The sequence below is a fragment of the Notothenia rossii genome (assembly GCF_949606895.1).
Source record: "Notothenia rossii genome assembly, chromosome: 8".
Taxonomy (NCBI): Eukaryota; Metazoa; Chordata; class Actinopteri; order Perciformes; family Nototheniidae; genus Notothenia; species Notothenia rossii.
In genome coordinates this window covers 51930550-51950422 of record NC_136906.1, presented here as the reverse complement: position 1 = coordinate 51950422, position 19873 = coordinate 51930550, and the positions used below count along the sequence as shown (strand labels likewise).

General features: G+C 43.3%; 1 protein-coding gene across 9 annotated transcripts in view; it reads right to left on the bottom strand.

The window, feature by feature from the left end:
• Nucleotides 1–2662, bottom strand: part of LOC307016871 (leucine-rich repeat and fibronectin type-III domain-containing protein 2-like) — a 321008-nt gene extending 318346 nt beyond the window's left edge. For all 9 annotated transcript variants that reach the window (XM_079646221.1, XM_079646225.1, XM_079646223.1 and 6 more), the window contains exon 1: nt 2262–2662. The gene's annotated coding sequence lies outside the window, so the exon portion shown is untranslated. The remainder of the gene's footprint in view (nt 1–2261) is intronic.
• Nucleotides 2663–19873: the final 17211 nt, after the last annotated feature.

Below are 19873 nucleotides of genomic sequence, written 5' to 3'. Positions count from 1 at the left end.
ACTCTCTTATGACTCTATTGCATTATTCATGGTTATTTAATGAAACATGTCCTGATTGTGCTCTTATGTTGCTGTCGTTTCAGGACACTGATGATGAGGACTCGTTCCGCGACATTGGGATCCTCCTGGTTGAGCATGAAGGTGCTGGTCCCTCATCTTCCCTGCATCGCAATCCAGCCTCGCTGAAGATCATCCTTGAGGGACAAGTTTTGATCGACAACATCCAACACCTGCCAAAAGCGATGTTCATTCTGTTTGGTCTTACATACGCACTGCATCTCAACTACCCCAAGACTATGATGCTCACATTCCAGTTCATCCAAAAGGTTCTTCTCTCGTTGGGCCAAGATGAACTAAAGCCAAGGTTGCAAACATTGAAGAACCAGCTTACAATGTAAAGAAATGCACAGACACTTGTTACTGCTGTTCAGCTGCTAACAGTGACATCATAATGTTCAGCACTGTTCGCTGACTTTCACTGCAGGTGTGTGATTTTTCACACACATATTGTTAAATGTTGTGGGTTCTAATTCCTGTCTTTACTTGTCTTCTGGTTGACGAGGTTATTTTTGTCAATAAAAACATTGGAATATTTAAATGTGTTGTTTCATGTTTTCCCTTCCATACAATTCTGGTGAAACAATGTATAAATACAATCCCCAAATCAAAATGGTACAATTAATTTGATTAAAATACATTTGTTATATTAACACATGATATTAAGCAGTTATAAATAATGTTAGTTATTATATTTAACTTAAACAAGTTATTTCATACAACTGAGACATCATTTATGTGAACTAATGATTTTGAGATAAGACTACAAATGTGAACTAAGAGTCTAAATTCTACGTGTAGCCTACACAACTTAGCCTGTTAAGTTTCTTGCTTGTGTAAAAACTTAACCTGTTAAGTTTCTTGCTTGTGTAAAAACGTAACCTTTTAAGTTTCTTTCTTGTGTAAAAACTGAACCTGTTAAATTCCTTGCTTGTGTAAAAACTTAAGTAGGCTAGTTTAAGGCAACGGATTTGCACGCAAATTTCTAGTAAAGTCAACTAAACCGGGCTAAGAGTGCAGGACACAGTGCTGCCACCTCTAGCATGACGACAACATATATGTTGGAAGGGTTAATGGTAAACCAATTAGAGAGTGGCTCTAATCCGCGTGCAGGCAAAGGTCATCCCTTAGTGGACAGTGGGATTGGGGGCGGATTTTCCTCACTTGGCGTGTTACTTCACCTGTATCCACACCACCTGCTGCACCCTCATCCTCCCCCCCGATCCTACAGCACAATAAACATCTTCCAGCCAGCCGCCCTCAAGCTGCGGCCCCACTCAGAGGGTATACAGGGGCCATGCATTATTCAATCCTGAACATGAAGCATGGGAAAAGTCAAGGTCGTGAACTGTGAAGTGTCTGATGAAAGGCCACACACATGCACAATTCTTTGTCCCTAAGCCAGGAAAGGCGACTGAATTCCAAACATGCACACTGTACTATAATCAGGCTGCAAATATGATCAGGCAGGAGACTGTCCCCGGGCGCTTCACCTGCTCCAGCCAGCTGGCTTTTAATCAGCGGATGTGATCATCACAGGGACACTGAACAAGTTCCATGTGTTGTTACAATCCATCAGCTGCCCGCTACAGAGTAGCTAATGCTGTCTGCATCTGCAAATATATGCGAGACTTTATATAAGTATTGACACATTATACCAACATGTCACATTAAATCACAACATTTCTCCCATTCAGAATGGTTCAATAGTCTCCATACACATATACAACTTCTGTGCTTATGTTTGACTAGTTCAAATCTGTTATTGCTTGATATTGGAGATAATAGATGTATGATGTTGAATAATCACTCAAACTGTATATCAGTTGGCTGGCCACAATAAGTTAGGCTGCATGCAGCTTAGGGATGTGTTGGATCGGAGGGGCGCAGTGCATCTGGAGGATATTCTATCCTACAGCACATTGCCCTGGGATGCTGCACGAGTGGTGGATAATTGACATTCTCAGCGATGATATAGCACTCCGTTTGATGAACACTGCGCGGTGTCCATTTCAGCTAAATAGGGCATACAGGTAGCACGGCGACAGACAAGGGAAAGGAATCAGACACTTAGAGAAACACTAACCAATGCTCGGCTGCAACATATATTACAGGGGAAATGCATAGAACACGTCAATGAGTCCAAATGTGAAGCCAAATTACCGCGTCATGCACATCCACAGTACAGATTATCGACTTCTTACCTCCTGGCGTGTTCAAAATGTTCCTCCCTCCATTAGAAGCAGTAGATGGTCAATGCATTGTAGTTTTCATGTCAACAGTAATTCCAATTGTAATTTCCACTCATCGTCCAGGAGTCCCGGTATTGTCTGATCACTATTTTCCCCTTTGCGCGTAAATAAAAACGGAGCGATGCGCGCCCCGCTCCGCCGCTTTCGGCCACTCTGTACGCGCTACTGGCGGGCAGATCGATCCGCTCCCTCTAAGTTTGAGGAACAGCATGTATGAAGTTTCACAGACATCCCCGTTCGGATTGAATAGATATCCACTCGCACTCCCCCGGTGAGAAGGCTGGAGATGATGTCCTCGTTCAGCAAGATAACAATGTTCTCCTCCCCCCCCCCCCGCGCGCTCTGTGCTGTTGTCTGCGTTTTGATCTGGCTGCAAATACCCGCAGCCTGTAGTCCTCTCTCCGCCTGCTGACGGCAGATGGATGGGAGTTCATGTGACACATCTAAAACGCACACACTCTCATAGAGCTCATTAGTATCAGCAGCAGCACTGTAATGGATCATAATGATGAGGAAAAACGTATATTTTTATAACACGCATTAACTCTCTGTTTGTCTATCTCGAAGGGCTTTATCAACGGAAAAGTCGGCTAAAATGGCTGGAAGTAACTAAGTAAATTTACTCAAGTACTGCCCTTAAGTACATTTTTGAGATTATTTTTGATGAACTTGAGTATTTCCATGTTATGCTTATATATATATATACTACTCCACTGCAAATCAGAGGTATAAGATAAAGATAATATAAGAAGTACTTTATTGATCCTAATTTGGGAAAAGTTTGTGTTTTTATGTATTGGTGTACTTTTACTCCACTACATGTATTTAATATCTTTAGTTACTTCACAGATGTGGATGAATGATGTGAAATATAACCAAGTGTTAAATCAGACTTTAGTTCCACCTGGAGTCAATTCACAAGCTACCCTACAGTATAGAAAGTCATTCAAACTAGCTGCACCTTTACCACACTGTAAGAAACGTACCGTGAAATTCACAGTATTTAACTGGCAGCAATTGACAAGTTACTTACTGTAATTCATTTTACAGTATTTAACTGGCAACACTTGACAAGTTACTTACTGTAGTTCATTTTACAGTAAGTAACTTGTCAATTGCTGCCAGTTCAATACTGTAAAAGGAATAACAGTAAGTAACTTGTCAATTGCTGCCAGTTAAATACTGTAAAGGTATATCACAGTATTTACAAGTTTTTATTTACAGTAACAGTGTAAAATAAAACACAGTAACTTCCAAGTACTGTATTTGTGTTTACGGTAATAGTGTTTTAACTGTAAAATGAAACACAGTAAATACCATTTACTTTATTTGGTATTACAGTAGTAGTATTATAGCTGTAAAATGAAACACAGTAACTTCCAAGTACTGTATTTGTGTTTACGGTAATAGTGTTTTAACTGTAAAATGAAACACAGTAATATTTAATTAATTTAATTAATGGAGTGGAAGGAAAAGCTGCTAGCAGTAGACTGCTTATACTACCTGGAGCAGTACACTCGAGGGCAACCTAGAGAGCTGGTCAAGAGCTGTCAACACATGCCATCTGACAGGGGTTGTCAAAGAGCAAGAATGCTTTTAGAAGAACGCTTTGGAAATGAGCAAAAAATAGCCACTGCATATATGGAAAAAGCACTTGGATGGGCACCACTGAAGTCAGAGGACATCAAAGCCTTACAAGCATTTTCACTATTCCTACGCGTCTGCTGTAACGCTATTGAGGACATAAGCTACATGTCAGAAATGAATATGCCATCAAACATACGTGCTATAATCATGAAGTTACCATACAAACTGAGGGAAAAATGGAGAAACATTGCTTTTGAACATCAGGAGAGACGCCATCGTCAAGCAGGTTTCAGTGACTTGGTCAATTTGATTGAGAGACAAGTGTCTATTGCATCTGACCCACTGTATGGAGACATTCAAGACACAGTTGTCTCATTCTCAAAATTCAAAGTTGGAAATAAAGTGTCACAGGGACGCATAAAGGAGAAAGGAAGCAGTTTTGCTACATCTGTGGCAGCTGTTAACTCTGAAACTCAAAAGGAGAAATACTTACCTGATAAGTCAACAAAGGGACCTTGTCTGCTGTGTGAAGAGGGCCACAGATTGGAAGTGTGCCCCAAGATGGAAAAGAAGCAGCATCGGGATAAAATTGATTTCCTAAAAAAGAAAGGTGCTTGTTTTGGATGTCTATCAGTTGGACACATGAGTAAAGATTGTCACAGTCGGCTCTCTTGTAAGTTGTGTAACCTGAAACATCCTAGCATTCTCCATATCCATGCAAAGGAATGGAAAGAAATCAAATCAAAGGACACACAGCAAGAAACAACATGGCTGAGTCAAGCCACTACTCCCAAGATATGTGGCCATATAGGAACCGGAGCACAGGATTGCGTCTTGTCAATTGTGCCTGTAAAGATCAAGGCAAAGAAAGGCAGCACAGTTCTAAAGACCAAAGCATTTCTAGATCCCGGCAGCTCATCTACTTTCTGCTCTGAGCAACTGATGAGGAAGCTAAAGGTGAGAGGAAGGAACACTAAATTCCTGATGAAAACAATGAATAAAGAAAGCATTGTCAACAGTCACGTCATCTCAGGACTAGAGGTAGCTGCACTCAATGGTAACATCTATATTGAGTTGCCTGATGTGTACACCCAACGCAAGATGCCTGTGACTCATAATAACATCCCACAACAGGAAGACTTGTATGCTTAGCCATACTTAGACTCTGTGGAAATTCCTGCTATCGATGCTGATGTGGAGCTGTTAATTGGAACTAACTCTCCAGAAGTAATGGAGCCATGGGAAGTGATAAATAGCAGGGGTAAAGGACCTTACGCTGTTAGAACCCTATTGGGATGGGTTGTCAACAGACCATTGAGAGGAGGCAATGAGAGTGGGAGTAGCTGCCCCACAGTCACAGCCAACCGCATATCCATTGCTCACATAGAGAAACTGCTGGTGAAGCAGTACAACCATTGCTTCAATGAGAAATCAGCAGAAGACAAGCCAGAAATGTCCATAGAAGATCTTAAGTTCATGCAAATTGCCAACACTTCAGCTGAACTCAACAATGGACATTACTGCTTAAAGTTGCCTTTTAGAGAAGAGGAAAATATTGTCATGCCCAACAACCGCCATCTTGCTGAGCAAAGGGTCCTCTGCCTAAAAAGGAAATTGGAGAGAAATCCAACTTTCAAAGAGGAATACACCAACTTTCTTGGTGATGTCATAAACAACGGCTATGCAGAGAGTGTGCCAGAGCATCAGGTGAAAGGAAAAGAAGGAAAGGTGTGGTACATCCCGCATCATGGGGTGTACCATCCTAAAAAGAAAACCCTGAGAGTGGTATTTGACTGTGCGGCAAGCTACAAAGGTGTGTCACTCAACACTAAACTACTCCAGGGACCTGACTTGACAAATTCCTTGCTCGGAGTTCTCACAAGGTTTTGCCTAAACTCTATAGCAGTTATGGCTGACATAAAAGCTATGTCTCATCAAGTCCAAGTGGCAAAACAGGATGTAGACTTTCTTCGCTTCCTATGGTGGCCAAGAGGTGATCTGACACAGCCGCTCACTGAGTACAGAATGACTAGACCCTCCAGAAAAACGCGATCCTGCGATCGCAGAATTTACCGCATAATCAGCAAAATGGCGCAGATTTTTAAAAGGGTGCATATTTATCAAGAGGCCGCATAATCCCCGCATTTTTCCACACAAAGTTGAGGAAAAAAAAAAGTTAACTCTTCTTGACGTGAAGTAGTGATGATGATGACGTGACGTCATCAGCTCGCGCATCACAGAATGCAAACAACACCGTAGAGTGAACGTTGGGAACTCACACAACAAACATTTCTGCTAAAAGCAGTACCCCGATGTCTTTCACGAAAGTGGGGGGAAACTATTCTGCACCCCGTGCAACTGTGTGTTGGAGCATACGTCTTAGAGAAAGTCGACGGTGATGACCCACTTTGATTCATTCAAACGTTCGAAAATGCTTTCTGCTGCTGCGGACAAGAAAGCCAAACAACTCACGTTCACCGAGGCATCAACCTCCAAAACCCTTTCGAGGGCTACAAGAAACGAATTGAGTAGCCTACAAGATTGAAGCTAGTCAGATAACGAACGAGTAAATGAAAACAGAATGAGGCGGAGAAGTGTGTGTGTGTGTGTGTGTGTGTGTGTGTGTGTGTGTGTGTGTGTGTGTGTGTGTGTGTGTGTGTGTGTGTGTGTGTGTGTGTGTGTGTGTGTGTGTGTGTGTGTGTGTGTGTGTTTAAAATAGCCCCATTGCTTTTACAATAAATAAACATTGAATGTGTTTAATTGAATAAGAAAGGGGTTTAACGTTAGTGGCAGGTTGTGTGTGAGAGAGAATAAATAAGACAGCCCAATATTTTTAAAAAAATCTATTATTTTTCGCAACTTTCCGGATATTTCGCAACTTCCCGCAATTTCACCGCATAAAATCACATAAAAACCCTTCATGTTTAATTGCATAATCAAGGATTTTTGCCCGCGTTTTTCTGGAGGGTCTAAATGACTGTTCATCTGTTTAGTGCAATATCATCGCCCAGCTTTGCCAGTTTTGCCCTTAGAAAAACGGCTGAAGACCACAAAGCAGACTTCCAAGTTCATGTAACAGACACCATCAAGCAGAACTTTTATGTGGACGATTGCTTGAAATCCTTGTCTTCAGAGGCAGAAGCCATGTCTTTGGTTACAGACCTGACCGCTCTATGCCAGTTGGGAGGATTCCAACTGCTGAAATGGATCAGCAACAGCAGGTCAGTGTTGGAAGCCATTGATGTGGAGAAAAGAGCCAAGGAAGTGAAAGAACTGGATTTCGACAGAGACAGCCTTCCTGTCGAAAGAACCCTGGGACTGCAGTGGTGCGCAGAAACTGACACCTTTAGGTTCAAGATGGCAGTCCAAGAAAGACCATTCACAAGAAGTGGTATCCTGTCGGTGGTGAGCTCGGTCTACGACCCCATTGGATTTTTAGCACCCTTCACCTTACCTGTCAAGATAATGTTGCAAAACCTCTGTAAGATGAGCTACAGTTGGGATGAGCACATTCCTCAAAACTACCAGTTGCAGTGGGTGGGGTGGCTAGAAGATCTAAGAAGACTCAGCACTTTCAGTGTGCCGAGATGTTTTAAACCCAAAGGATTTGGACAGCTCACAAGTGCCCAACTACATCATTTTTCTGACGCCAGCGAGAACTGCTATGGCACAGTTTCATACTTGAGGCTGCAGAGTGATGATGAGAAGATCCATGTAACTTTCGTTCTAGGAAAGACACGAGTTGCTCCTCTAAAGAATGTGACAATCCCAAGGATGGAACTAACAGCTGCTGTGCTGGACAGACAGCACAACAGTGTTAAAGTACATCAGGAACGAAACAAAGCGCTTTCACACCTTTGTTGCCAATAGGGTCTCTGCTATAAGAGAAGCCACAGACATCTCACAACGGAGGTACGTTGACACAAAACAGAACCCAGCTGATGAGGCCTCTCGTGGGGTGAAAGTTGAACACCTTCTCACTTGCAGCAGATGGATCCATGGCCCAGAGTTTCTTTCCAAGAGTGAAGAGGAATGGCCTCTTAACATCTTGGATTCAACTTCCATCAGCAGTGATGACCCAGAGGTTAGAGGAGAAGTTTCAGTTAATACCGTCATCATTAATGATGCACCAAATGCAACAAATAACATCTCTGATGAAGACCCACAGAATGCAGTAAATCAACTGATAACCCACTTCTCCTCGTGGAAAAGGCTTAAGATCTCAGTTGCGTGGTTTCTCCAGCTGAGAAAGACGTTGCAGTTGTTGAGTCAAAAGAGAAAAGAAATACAAGCTTCTCTGTCCAGCAGTGGACTTGACCCAACTCAACAAAAGAACAAAGAGGAAGAGGACATGAAAAGATTCAGAGCCACAATGGGTGGTCACGTCTTATTTCCTGAAGATATTGACGCGGCAGAAAGTGTCATCATTCAGTACTGCCAAATGGACAAGTTTAGTGATGAAATCACTGCTTTGAAAAAGGGAACATCTGCAGTGAAGAAAAGCAGTCACATTTATAAACTTGATCCGGTGCTGAAACAAGGAATCTTGAGAGTGGGAGGTAGGCTTAGCAAAGGAGCAATGCCTGAAGACACAAAACATCCAGTCATTCTTGCTAAGGACCAACACATCGCCACTCTATTCTTACGCCACATTCATGAACAGTTAGGACACTGTGGAAGAAATCACCTACTTTCCAGACTTCGTCGACAATACTGGATCACCAGAGCAAATGCTGCTGCTAGAAAGATCCTCTCTTCCTGTGTTGTCTGCAGACGATATAGGGGAAAGCTGGGTGAACAAAAGATGGCAGATTTGCCAAAAGAAAGACTGCAATCTGAACTTCCACCATTCACAAATGTGGGCATTGACTATTTTGGGCCGTTTGAAGGGAAGAGAGGCCGCAGCCTCATCAAACGCTATGGAGTTATCGTCACCTGCATGGCCAGTCGGGCAGTCCATCTGGAAATGGCCCATTCATTGGACACCAGTTCTTGCATCAATGCAATACACAGATTCAATTCCAGGCGAGGCCAAGTATCACACATCAAATCAGACAACGGAACCAACTTTGTTGGAGCAGAACGTGAGCTGAGAGAAGCTCTATCTCATTTGAACCATCAGAAAATTCAAAACTCACTGCTTCATTCTGGAGTGAAATGGAGTTTCAACACTCCAGCCGCATCCCATCATGGAGGAGTATGGGAAAGAGTCATTCGCATGGTCAGGAAAGTGCTGAACTCTAGTCTTCACCAGCAACATTTGGATGATGAAGGACTACAAACACTCCTGTGCGAAGTGGAAGCCATATTAAATGACCGTCCCATTACAAAAACCTCAGAGGATCCAAATGATCTCGAACCCCTGACTCCAAATCACATTCTCTTGTTAAAAGGCAAACCTTCTCTACCACCCGGGCTTTTTGACAAAAATGACTCCTACTCCAAACAACGATGGAGGCAAGTTCAATTCCTTGCCAATCTCTTTTGGCACAGATGGATTCAGGAGTATGTACCACTGTTGCAAGAGAGACAACGGTGGCCAAAGGACAAGAGGAACTTTGTCACAGGAGACATTGTCATCGTAGCGGACTCTAATGCCCCTCGCGGATCCTGGCTGTTGGGCAAGGTACTGCAGACCTTTCCCGACAGACAAGGACTTGTGCGGTCGGTTAAAGTCCGGACGAAGTACAACATCCTGGAGCGACCAATCACGAAGATCTGTCTTCTATTGGAAGCTGAATAAAGACTGAAACCCAACTTCTATTATTGGGGTTACCAACCCTATTGGATTATCTACATGAACAATGAACATTATGGATTGAGAATACTGATATGGACTATTCTATTTGGCTGCAATGTTTTGTATGTTGTTGAACTGTTATGGTATTATACAGTAACAATTAGGAGCCGGTGTGTTACAGCCAATTTGATGTATTTTAATATTTGTATATGAAGGTGCTGTGATACTACTGAATTGACCTGGGCATAGGCGGAGACTCAGACAATTTCAGGGTACAGCCTACTATTTGGGGAGGACACAGGTGCACAGCATTAGGGATTGGGAATCACCAGAGGGAAGCCACACAGTTTTTCAACCGTGCGTGTTTTCGCTTATTTTCTGTTTGTTTTGAGTTAATTTCGGTTTATTTCTTTATCACAGTTAGTTGTTTAGTTATCAGTTAAACACCCGGCTCTTGTTTTGCTGTCATCATCATGCAATCCAAATAAACATCTTAAATGCACTCAAAGAGAAGACCTGATTTGCTGTCAACACCACGCGTCTGGAAAAGCTTCACACCATATCCCTCACTGGCAAATATTTGTTGTTCGGTTGCCTTTACAGAATATAATCATTTAATGTCAATATACATGTACAATGAAAGAATTAAGAAAAGCTTCTCCGTTTTTAAAAGGTTCCATCAAGTGCAATAACAGTTGAGCATGTTAGGGCAAACAAGCAATTTGTCTAAACATTTAGCAAAAGTGCACCACATCCAGTCATATTTAGGCTCTATTTAAAAAAACGAACCGTTACATTGTTTGTCACAAGGAGTTTGCAGGATTTTGAGTCATTGGCCTAGTACAAGTTAGTAATCATTGGCAATCAATTACCTTTTTTCATTTACCATTATTATTATTTTTAATTTCTGCTCATCTTTATTTTTATTGCAGGTTTTGCTATCTGATGTTGGTGTGATGTGGGACAGAACCTTACTCACAATACTCCATATTGATGAGGTAAGTTATATATTTCACATGGTGAATGTATGGTGAAATGCCTGTACTGTGCACATCGAGCTGATACAGAGCAACATGATCATACATTTGAAATAGTATTTCTGTCCATCTGATAAGTCCAATATTCACTAACTTTTAGCTCTGTTTTTGCTCTGCACCAACTCCTTAATAAAGTATTTGGCTCTTTAGCTGCTCAATGTTCCGCTTTCTTCCCCAGCTATTCTCTGACTGTCTGTTTGATTGTCTGAAGAAAACAGCTGCTGCTGGAATTGGGGTTTTCACTTTATACCTCAACATTTTACCCATTGTCAATTAAAAAAAATATTAGCAAGGTTTAAACAACCATACAGCTTACAAGTCTAGTTCTGATTCCTTGCAATTACCTTAGATTAATAGAAATACTGGTTAGAATATACTGTACACCAATACACATCTTATCAAGGACTTGGTTAATGAGGAGGTCAAAATTAGAATCTATCCTTTAATTATATAGTAGATACAAAAAATCATTACACAAATGGCTGAATGTGCTCTTTGTCTTCTGTCGTTTTGTTTTTGCATAACAGATACATGCTGAATTCCAGCGCATAACAACTATCCCACTTGAAATAGCCTTCATGGCGCAGTTGGACAGCCATCTACCTCAGCTGACATCTGTCTTCCAGAAGAAGGGAGGAGTTGTTGGCCAGAAACTAGCCAAACATCTGGCGATCTTGCAAAAGGTGTGTGGATACACTGTTTTATACAAATTATCATATACTCTGTGGAGCAATTTTATGAAATGTACCTGTCCAGTACCGTATAGAGCCCTATTTGCCTCACAACAGCCTGGATTACTTGCCAGGTGCAAGAATGCAAGACACATTTCTAAGGAAATCTCATCTTAATAAGGCAATAGTGGCATACTGGTTAGAGAAGCAGGCTTGTGACTGGAAAGGTGCAAACGCAATCCCCAGGTGGGGAAAGTGAAAAAGCAGAACCTGCCTTGAGCAAGTCACTTAATCATCAGTGGCCAACAGATCAGACTGTGGTTGTACTAGGCAGATTCCAGGTGTGAACTGTGAAGAACAGAGCATCGCTCTTGGTGAAAAGTCCCTGGATGAGTAGAATTTGCAATATATATTGTATATTTAGGTTACTACAGGTTGTAAACCTTCTACAATTTATAGACAATTTTGTTATTACTGATGTATTTAGAAATATTTTAATTACATTACATTTTCATTTTTTTTTTTAAATAGCGCATTTCAAATCAGAATAACTGAGTGTGCATCCAGACTCGGCGAGGACACTATCGATACTGACTCAGCAATCACTGTAAGTTATATTCTTGTTTAAATAGACTTCTCTGTTTCATTTATTCTACTCTGTATAATTGTTCTGTAGTTATTGTAGCTAAAACGGCGATTTCTGAGAGATTTTAAAATCTCAGATCTGCTCTAGTCCAGCAGCTGTAACTCAGGTCTCAGTGAGTCACGCCCCTCAAGTGTGCATTCCAAGAGGTAGGAAGACTCTGCTGTCGCCCATCAGCAGAAAATAGTTAACTAATTACAGCGGCGTGCCCCCAAAGCTGTGAGAACTGAGCAATCAGGTATCCATCTTAGGTTGCGTTTTCCTGGAGCGTCAGCTTCAGCGTCAGCCAGACGAAGACTGACAAAGACATTAAGAGTCCTGTGGGAGTAAGACTGACAAAGACATTAAGAGTCCTGTGGGAGTAAGACTGACAAAGACATTAAGAGTCCTGTGGGAGTCACGTGGGAGGCAAAGAGGAGGCAAATCCTACTCTGATTGCGCCAAGTATCGCTGGTGTTATTTAGTTTTATTCAATTCTCTTGGGTTCTCTAGCCCCTCATGCTATAATCATGTGTATTTTCTGCATTCCTGTTCATGTGTCTTCTCGCAATTATCACTGGCCCCGTGTTTCTCCTAATCGATTTCACCGGCCTGCTCTCGTCTATCCCACATGCTCCACTGAGATCCAACATCTCGTTTCAGGGGGCCTGTGGAACTGCCAGTCAGCTGTCCCTAAGGCTGACTTCATCTCTGGCTACGCTTCCCTGCAGTCTCTGGATTTCCTTGCTCTCACGGAGACCTGGATCACTCCATCCAACACATCCACCCCAGCAGCTCTCTCCACAGCATATTCCTTCTCCCATACACCCAGACCCTCTGGCAGAGGAGGTGGCACTGGTCTCCTGCTCTCTCCCAAATGGAGCTTTTCCCTCTTCAAGCTACCTAATTTCACTCCTTCTACCTTTGAATTCCATGCCGTCACAGTAACCCATCCTATACAATTAACCATTGTTGTTCTCTACCGTCCACCAGGCGCCTTGGGGGACTTCTTGGAGGAGTTAGATAATCTCCTCTCACACATCCCTGAAACTGGCCCTCCCGCTGTACTTCTCGGAGATTTCAACCTCCAGACAGGGAAGATATCTGAACTAACATCTCTGTTAACCACCTTTGCTTTCTCACTGTCTCCATCCCCACCAACTCATAAAGCTGGCAATGTCCTTGATCTCATATTCTCAAGGAACTGCTCTACTTCTAACCTCTCTGTAAACCCGCTCCACACATCCGATCACTTCTTCATTTCATTCTCTCTACCCCTTTCCAAACATAACAACCTAATCTCTTCTAACTCTGCTCCTGTCCGCCGTAACCTCCGTTCCCTCTCCCCCTCTACCTTTGCCTCATCGGTGCTCTCAGCCCTCCCTTCCTCTGACTCGTTCCAACTCCTGCCTCCAAACGCTGCTGCAAAAACTCTCCTCTCTACTCTCTCATCCTCTCTGGACTCTCTCTGTCCTCTCACATCGCGGCCGGCTCGTCAGTCCCCTCCTGCTCCCTGGCTAAATGACGCACTGCGTGCTAATAGAACCATCCTTCGGGCAGCAGAGCGGAAATGGTGGAAATCCAAACACCATGACGACCTCCTAACCTATCAGGCTCTCCTCTCCTCTTTCTCTGCTTCCATCTCTCAGGCAAAAAGCACTTTCTTTCAAGATAAGATCCAATCTTCCTATTCCAATCCCAAAAAACTATTTTCTATCTTCTCCACCCTCTTGGACCCTCCCAAAGCACCTCCCCCCTCCTCCCTTCTGTCAAGCGACTTTGTTAACCACTTTGAAAAAAAGGTTGATGATATTCGCTCTTCCTTTTCTGACTCACCTTTACTCACCGCTGGGTCACCAGACCCTCCCTTCACCCACACACTGACCTCCTTCTCCCCTCTCTCTCCAAGTGAGGTTCTTACCCTCGTTACCTCTGCCCGTCCTACCACCTGTTCTCTGGACCCTATCCCCTCAAACCTCCTTCAGACTATCGCTCCTGATATTCTACCGTTTCTCACCCATTTCATCAACACTTCTCTAACTTCTGGTCACTTTCCAAACAGTCTCAAGGAGGCAAGAGTAAACCCTCTCCTTAAGAAACCCACTCTCAATCCGTCTGATGTTATTAACTACAGGCCCGTCTCTCTCCTCCCGTTCCTGTCTAAAACACTTGAACGCGCTGTCTTTAAACAACTCTCCTGTTATCTCCATCAGAACAACCTTCTGGATCCGCACCAGTCTGGTTTCAAGGCAGGTCACTCAACAGAAACTGCTCTCCTTGCTGTCTCTGATGAACTGCACACTGCTAAAGCAGCCTCCCTCTCCTCTGTCATCATCCTTCTGGACCTGTCTGCTGCATTCGACACGGTGAACCATCGGATCCTCCTTCGCACTCTCCAAGAACTTGGAGTTTCAGGCACTGCACTTTCCCTCCTCACCTCATACCTCAATGACCGCACCTACAGGGTTACTTGGAGAGGGTCCGAGTCCGACCCTTGTCAATTAACTACAGGGGTCCCTCAGGGCTCGGTTCTTGGTCCCCTCCTCTTCTCCCTGTACACAAACTCGCTCGGGTCTGTCATTAGCCCGCATGGTTTTTCATACCACTGCTACGCTGACGACACCCAACTAATTATGTCCTTTCCCCGCTCAGAGACCCAGGTCGTCGCACGCATCTCTGCTTGCCTAGCAGACATCTCTCGGTGGATGTCTGCTCATCACCTCAAGCTCAACCTTGACAAGACTGAACTGCTCTTCCTTCCGGGAAAAGATTGTCCCACTCTTGACCTAACAATCAACATCGGCACCTCTGTTGTTTCCCCGACTCAGACTGCAAGGAATCTGGGTGTGGTCCTAGATAACAAATTGTCCTTCACTGCAAACATCGCTGCTACAACCCGCTGCTGCAGATACACGCTTTACAACATCAGGAGGATACGTCCCCAGCTGACCCAGACATCAGCGCAGATTCTGGTCCAGGCTCTCGTCATCTCACGCCTAGACTACTGCAACTCCCTCCTGGCTGGTCTACCTGCATGTGCCATCCGACCTCTGCAGCTCATCCAGAATGCAGCGGCTCGTCTGGTCTTCAACCTTCCCAAATTCTCCCACACCACACCGCTCCTCCGCTCCCTTCACTGGCTTCCAGTAACTGCTAGAATCCACTTCAAGACACTGGTACTTGCGTACCATGCTGTGAATGGATCTGGCCCTTCCTACATCCAGGACATGGTTAAACCGTACACCCCAGCACGTGCACTCCGCTCTGCATCAGCCAAACAGCTCGCTGCACCCGCACTGCGAGGGGGACCCAAGTTCCCGTCAGCAAAAACACGTGGGTTTGCTATCCTGGCTCCAAAATGGTGGAATGAGCTCCCCATTGAAATCAGGACAGCAGATAGCTTACACATCTTCCGACGCAAACTGAAAACTCATCTCTTTAGACTCCACTTCGAGCGATAGAATTACTAACAAAGCATTTATATACTAATAAAGGGCTGGCTTTCTAAATGCCAGTTGAGTAGCACTTGAAATGTTTGGCTCTATGAAACCTGATGTACTTATATGATTCTGTTTTCTTAAAGGTTGTATCTTCCTGGTCGAATGCACTTATTGTAAGTCGCTTTGGATAAAAGCGTCAGCTAAATGAAATGTAATGTAATGTAATGTAAATATTTTAATAATTGTAATTTTCTTACACAGGCAGCAAGTGATGTTAACCTTAAAAGGGAAGCAATCCTCAAGCACTTTGCATCCACCTTGGTGAGGACGATGGACATCTCATTCGGGAGTATATGGTAAGTCACTGTAATTGTCACATGTAGTGTTTTAAGATCCTAGTGTCAGGCATCAATTTGAGATAATTATGTTTTAAATTATAAGGAGCATGAAGGTTGATAATATTTATATGAATATATGTATGAATGTTGATATTCATCAACAGACTAAAGCATTTCAAACCATCAGCTTGGTTCTTTATACGATGAGGTTGGCTTTATTCATTATTTTTCTTATTTTCCAATGGAAAGACCATAATCATTACATTACATTACATTGCATTTAGCTGACGCTTTTATCCAAAGCGACTTACAATAAGTGCATTCGACCAGGAAGATACAACCTTTAAGAAAACAGAATCATATAAGTACATCAGGTTTCATAGAGCCAAACATTTCAAGTGCTACTCAACTGGCATTTAGAAAGCCAGCCCTTTATTAGTATATAAGTGCTTTGTTAGTAATTTTATCGCTCGAAGTGGAGTCTAAAGAGATGAGTTTTCAGTTTGCGTCGGAAGATGTGTAAGCTATCTGCTGTCCTGATTTCAATGGGGAGCTCATTCCACCATTTTGGAGCCAGGATAGCAAACCCACGTGTTTTTGCTGACGGGAACTTGGGTCCCCCTCGCAGTGCGGGTGCAGCGAGCTGTTTGGCTGATGCAGAGCGGAGTGCACGTGCTGGGGTGTACGGTTTAACCATGTCCTGGATGTAGGAAGGGCCAGATCCATTCGCAGCATGGTACGCAAGTACCAGTGTCTTGAAGTGGATTCTAGCAGTTACTGGAAGCCAGTGAAGGGAGCGGAGGAGCGGTGTGGTGTGGGAGAATTTGGGAAGGTTGAAGACCAGACGAGCCGCTGCATTCTGGATGAGCTGCAGAGGTCGGATGGCACATGCAGGTAGACCAGCCAGGAGGGAGTTGCAGTAGTCTAGGCGTGAGATGACGAGAGCCTGGACCAGAATCTGCGCTGATGTCTGGGTCAGCTGGGGACGTATCCTCCTGATGTTGTAAAGCGTGTATCTGCAGCAGCGGGTTGTAGCAGCGATGTTTGCAGTGAAGGACAGTTTGTTATCTAGGACCACACCCAGATTCCTTGCAGTCTGAGTCGGGGAAACAACAGAGGTGCCGATGTTGATTGTTAGGTCAAGAGTGGGACAATCTTTTCCCGGAAGGAAGAGCAGTTCAGTCTTGTCAAGGTTGAGCTTGAGGTGATGAGCAGACATCCACCGAGAGATGTCTGCTAGGCAAGCAGAGATGCGTGCGACGACCTGGGTCTCTGAGCGGGGAAAGGACAGAATTAGTTGGGTGTCGTCAGCGTAGCAGTGGTATGAAAAACCATGCGGGCTAATGACAGACCCGAGCGAGTTTGTGTACAGGGAGAAGAGGAGGGGACCAAGAACCGAGCCCTGAGGGACCCCTGTAGTTAATTGACAAGGGTCGGACTCGGACCCTCTCCAAGTAACCCTGTAGGTGCGGTCGTTGAGGTATGAGGTGAGGAGGGAAAGTGCAGTGCCTGAAACTCCAAGTTCTTGGACAGTGCGAAGGAGGATCCGATGGTTCACCGTGTCGAATGCAGCAGACAGGTCCAGAAGGATGATGACAGAGGAGAGGGAGGCTGCTTTAGCAGTGTGCAGTTTGTCAGAGACAGCAAGGAGAGCAGTTTCTGTTGAGTGACCTGCCTTGAAACCAGACTGGTGCGGATCCAGAAGGTTGTTCTGATGGAGATAAGAGGAGAGTTGTTTAAAGACAGCGCGTTCAAGTGTTTTAGACAGGAACGGGAGGAGAGAGACGGGTCTGTAGTTAATAACATCAGACGGGTTGAGAGTGGGTTTCTTTAGGAGAGGGTTTACTCTTGCCTCCTTGAGACTGTTTGGAAAGTGACCAGAAGTTAGAGAAGTGTTGATGAAATGGGTGAGAAATGGTAGAATATCAGGAGCGATAGTCTGAAGGAGGTTTGAGGGGATAGGGTCCAGAGAACAGGTGGTAGGACGGGCAGAGGTAACGAGGGTAAGAACCTCACTTGGAGAGAGAGGGGAGAAGGAGGTCAGTGTGTGGGTGAAGGGAGGGTCTGGTGACCCAGCGGTGAGTAAAGGTGAGTCAGAAAAAGAAGAGCGAATATCATCAACCTTTTTTTCAAAATGGTTAACAAAGTCGCTTGACAGAAGGGAGGAGGGGACAATCAACAATGTTTTAGTCCATCTGTCAATCCTCTCTGACTTCTGACACTCAGCACCAAGCTTATTGGTTCCTACGTAAATCTTTAAAAACACCTCACACATATTTAGCTTGATTCAGAAATATATACGATATGACCAGCTTTGTTTTAAGGGATTAATAGATATGTGAGCAATATTACAAAAAATGTATACGATAAAGTATGTCATTAAAATTACATAATTGAATAAATGCATATTTTTTCTTTAAATATACAGGACATCGAAGGAGATGACGTCACCAGAGACCTGCAGAAATCTACAATGGGCATATGGTATATGTCATCAACAAGGAGGGTGGAGAACCTGGACATTATGACATTATGTTGGGATTTTTGTTGAAGGACTAATCATTCTGGACAACATTGGATCTGTAGGCCGAGCTTGTGCCATCATTCTGGGAGTCATCTATACACTGAACATGGCTTCCCCCAAAGAGCTAAGGTACTACTATGAATTCATTCAGAAAGTGCTCTTGCAAATGGATGATGAAAGGCTTTCCCCCAAAGTCCTTGGACTGAAGAACAAGATACATGCTGGACTGTAGGATTTCTTCAGCCGCTCTTGTGAACCGATGCCATTTAAAAAAAAAAACACCAGTCAAACCTCAAAGGTTGGGAGAAGAATGTGGAAATGTTGATGGACTTGGAAGACATGTTTCATGTATTAATGTGAGGAAGGTTACATCCTCCTCAGCTGTTTAAGTCACATGCTTCATGTTACGTCAGGATTTATTCGCTAAGTCTGTTTCCACTGCACTTTGCTGTCATGGCCTCCACCTCTGCCTGGTCTGATTTCTCACATTCACTGTGACATATAGGCTACAGTATGTATGAATCAGAATCGGTATGCACACCAGATTGGAGGCAGCAGCTTGTCCATTCGAAGGGCTGGAATTCAAACGGATGTAGTTTTTTTTTAAATTTGTATTGTGCTAAAATGCATTGTTCTTTTATAGTGGAAATGGAATGATGGCGATTTGCCAAAGCTGTTCAAATTATCAATAAATGCATTTTTTATATATATATACGGTTTGTTTGGAGATAATTCATAACATTATTATACATTATTATTATATTATATTTAGCCCAACAATATAGTTAATTTCAATCACTAGCTTGGGTCAAATAAACAACCCAATGTATGGTTTATATTTAACCCAGTGATATAGTTAATTTCAATCACTTGCTTGGGTCAAATAAACAACCCAGCACATGGGTTAAAATTATCCAGCCCAGCACATGGGTTAAGACAACCCAGCGTGTGTTCTGTCCTATAGTTACTCAGCAGCTGTGTTATGATTGGGTAATTTTTTAACCCAGTAGTTTTAAGAGTGTTGATTTGTGTAAAAAACTAGTCTTTCAGGGTTCGGGGGTTTGATTTTAAATAAAAAAAGTCTTGGCTTTCAGAATATGAAACTTTTATTTCCAAAATCTCACGACAAATACATATTTGAAGCTTTTAAAGGGAATATGACTGCTCTCATTGTCCACTCTGCTGTTCAGCCAACTCACTCTCTTCAGTCTGCCTACAAATGACACGACTTTACACATTGGAAAATGCGTGCAATAGATACGCTAAAGTCCGATTTTGCGTGCCTATCATACGCCAACTATTCCCATTGAGGTCTGAGTCCGGGTTTTGCGTGCATATGAGACGCAAATGGATACGGTCGTGTCTGAGAACACCGGAAGCTGTGTGGTCCATAAAAACATGTTATTACTCAATATCAAGCCAGGATTATTGATTTTATTTTTCCTTCAAATTTTTATCCTTTTCTAAATAACACACTTTTATTTACTCAACAATAACACACTATTATCCTTGTTTTTATTTATTCGTTTAATTCTATAATATTGGGCTTTTTAGCCGTCCGTCAGGAACTGATTTTCAAAATAAAGTCACCGGAAACAGACGTAG